This window comes from Octopus sinensis, linkage group LG11, assembly GCF_006345805.1.
Source record: "Octopus sinensis linkage group LG11, ASM634580v1, whole genome shotgun sequence".
In the NCBI taxonomy this organism is placed as follows: domain Eukaryota; kingdom Metazoa; phylum Mollusca; class Cephalopoda; order Octopoda; family Octopodidae; genus Octopus; species Octopus sinensis.
Window position 1 is genome coordinate 51,769,282 of NC_043007.1, and position 3,449 is coordinate 51,772,730.

At 35.8% G+C, this 3,449-nt stretch overlaps 1 long non-coding RNA gene across 1 annotated transcript in view; it reads left to right on the forward strand.

Moving 5' to 3' along the window:
• Window positions 1-2,703, forward strand: part of LOC118765276 — a 9,659-nt gene extending 6,956 nt beyond the window's left edge. The window contains exon 3 of the long non-coding RNA XR_005001115.1: window positions 2,587-2,703. This is a non-coding gene — a long non-coding RNA (uncharacterized LOC118765276). The remainder of the gene's footprint in view (window positions 1-2,586) is intronic.
• The last annotated feature ends 746 nt before the right edge of the window (window positions 2,704-3,449 follow it).

A 3,449-nucleotide genomic window follows, 5' to 3' on the forward strand; every position in this document is an offset into this window, starting at 1 on the left:
TTGGTAGACGGAAACTGAATGAAGCCCGTAATATATATGTATATATATATATATATGTGTGTATTGTGTGTGTTTGTGTGCCTGTGTTTGTCCCCCAACATCGCTTGACAACCGATGCTACTGTGTTTACGTCCCCGTAACTTGGCGGTTTGGCAAAAGAGACCGATAGGCTTACAAAGAATATGTCCTGGGGTTGATTTGCTCGACTAAGGGCGGTGCCCCAGCATGGCCGCAGTCAAATAACTGAAACAAATAAAAGAATAAAAAGATAAAAGAATAACAGAAAATATATATATACACACACACGCACACGCGCACGCACACACACACCACACACACACACACACCACACACACACACACACAACACACACACACACACACACACATATATATATATATATATATATATATATATATCTATATATATATATATATACAGTTGCGGCCAAAATGTTCAGAACGGCATTATTTTCGTCAGAAAAGTAGATATAATTTTTTATCACAGTTGTTTTATATTCTATAATTTTCACAGACAATAAATACGATATTATTTGTTATTGTCTGAGATTTTGGTGTAATTTGAGAGGATAATACAAAAGTTATGGATGATTTAAGGATTTACTGCAAAACCCATGGCGGCCAAAATGATCAGAATGGTTGCCTTTACTTCATGTTTTAGTATATTTAACCAGCGAACTCTAATGTTTTGAATTTGTTTACGTGAAGGTTCATTTACTAAACACGCCGTAAGAATATCTGCAGTGTATTTTGTTAATATAATGCCACTTACTCCGTTACCAATTCGTCAGCAGATTATTAAGCTTCGAAAGAAGGATAATTTAAGTATTGGGTCTATTGCAAAGATTGTTAACAAGTCAAAAAGTGTTGTTCACGGTATTCTTAAGGTCTACGATGATTGTGGTTCGTGTGAAGCAAGAAAGTCTACAGGTAGGCCAAGAAAAACGACCAAGAGAGAAGATCGTGCTATGGTAAGGTTGGTTAAACAGGTTAGATTTAAAACTGCTGCTGCTGTTTCTCGAGAAATGAGCATTGTACTGAAGAAAACTTTATCTCGAAAAACTGTGTCTCGTCGTTTAGTTGAACATGACCTACAAGCAAGAGCACCTGCAGTGAAGCCACTGATCAGCTCCAAGAATAAAAAGTGTCGTCTTACCTTTGCAACCGAACATGTGTTGTGGTCTCAAGAAAAATGGCAAACGGTGCATTTCAGTGATGAATCTAAGTCTATGTTATTTGGCTCAGATGGGAAAAGGTACGTTCGTCGAAAAGCAGGTGAAAAATTGTCGCCTAAATGCCTTAAGACTAATGTTAAATTCGGTGGAGGAAGTGTCATGGTTTGGGGGATGATATCTGGAGATGGTGTGGGCCCTTTGGTGCGATTACATGGAAAGATAAATGCAGGAGTTTATAAACAACTTGTAAAAGATCATGTCTTGCCTGTGCTGAGAAATTCAACTAAGCGACCACCCATATTCATGCAGGACAATGCCCCATGTCACAAGGCTAAGGCGCTCATGAACTTCCTCAAGGCTGAAAAGGTTATTATTATGGATTGGCTTGCTCAAAGCCCAGATTTCAATCCTATTGAAAACATGTGCTGGAGTCGGAAAGACAACATCCAGGTCTCCTGGAGAACGTTCGAAAGCCAGAAATCCTAAAACAACCGAGCAATTATGAAATGCCCTTCAGGAAGAATGGAATAAGATCACCCAGCAAGAAATTGAAAATGTAATTTCCTCATGCAGTCAAAGATGTCAAAGTGTGATTGAAGCTAAAGGGCTTCACAACTAAATATGAAATAATTCCAGCATTCTCTGTCATTTTTTATTATTTTGTTATTTTTTCAACCGTTCTGATCATTTTGGCTACCATGGGTTTTGCAGTAAATCACTATATCATCCATAACTGTTGTATTATCCACTCAAATTACATCAAAATCTCAGACAATACCAATTAATATTGTATTTATTGTCTCTGAAAATTATAGAATATAAAACAACTTTGATAAAAACTTATATCTACTTTTCTGACAAAAACAATGCCGTTCTGAACATTTGGGCCGCAACTGTATATGTGCGTGTATGTATGTGTATGTACGTTTATATGTATGTGCGTGTGTGTGTATGTGTGTGTGTGCATGTGTGTATGTGCGTGCGTGTGTATATGTGTGTGAACATGATGTGTGTCGAGTTATGTATACGTTTTGTTGCGTGTATGCGCGTGTGCTTGAGTATGTATGTGTATGTGTTTGTGTGTACGTGTGTACGTCTATGTGTGTGTGTGCATATAGGTGTGTGTGTTTGTGTGTACGTGGGGTTGTGTGGGTTGTGTATCTTTGCATTCCTGGGCGTTTGTATGTGTACATATTTACACCTTCTCCTCGATTTACGACTTTTGCGACTTAGGACCACCCGCACTTACGACCAAAAATGTAAAACAATAAAAAAATAAAGAAAAAATAGAAATAGATTTTCGGGCGTTTGATAGCTACGCATACAATAACTATGGCAGCATCTTACAGCGCAGGCCTCCTTCAAACCCAAGTGACCACTACCTGCCACAGTCTCTCAGTCGCTTTCAAGCACCAGTTGCATTTGAATAAAAATAGTGTTGAAAAATATAAATCCGACATACGACCAGATCGACTTACGACCTATCAGTCAGAATGGAAGTCGGTCGTGTATATATATATATATATGTATATATATATATATATATATATATATATATATATATATATATATATATATATATATATATATATATATATATATACGCAGGACGTTTTTCAGTTTCCGTCTATCAAATCTGTTTACAAGGCTTTGTTCAACCCGAGTCTATAGTAGAAGGCACTTGCCCAAGGTGCCTCGCAGTAGGACTGAACCTAGAACCACATGGCTTAGAAGCAAGCTTCTTGCTACAGAGCCACGCCTGCGCCAATGTGAATGTGTATACATATATATACATACGCACACACACACACACACACACACACACACACACACATATATATATATATATATATATTATATATATATATCTGATAAGGATATATACACATGCCCATATATACATATACATGTAATATATATTATGCATGCGTGTATATATATATATATATTATATATATATAATATATATAATATATATATATATATATATATATATATATATATATATATATATATATATATATATAAAGCATACAATGAATAGCTTATGTGGATGTATACATACATATATACATACAAACACAAACATAAGTAAGTATGTGTGTGCATGTTAATATGTATCTGAATATGTGTGAGTTTGGTTGTGCATGAGTATAAACATGTATGTATAAGTGGGCGCGTAAAAGATGAGGAAATAATATATCACAAGCAATGGGATGATTGATAGATGTGTATAGGGGAGCTTTGATTATAT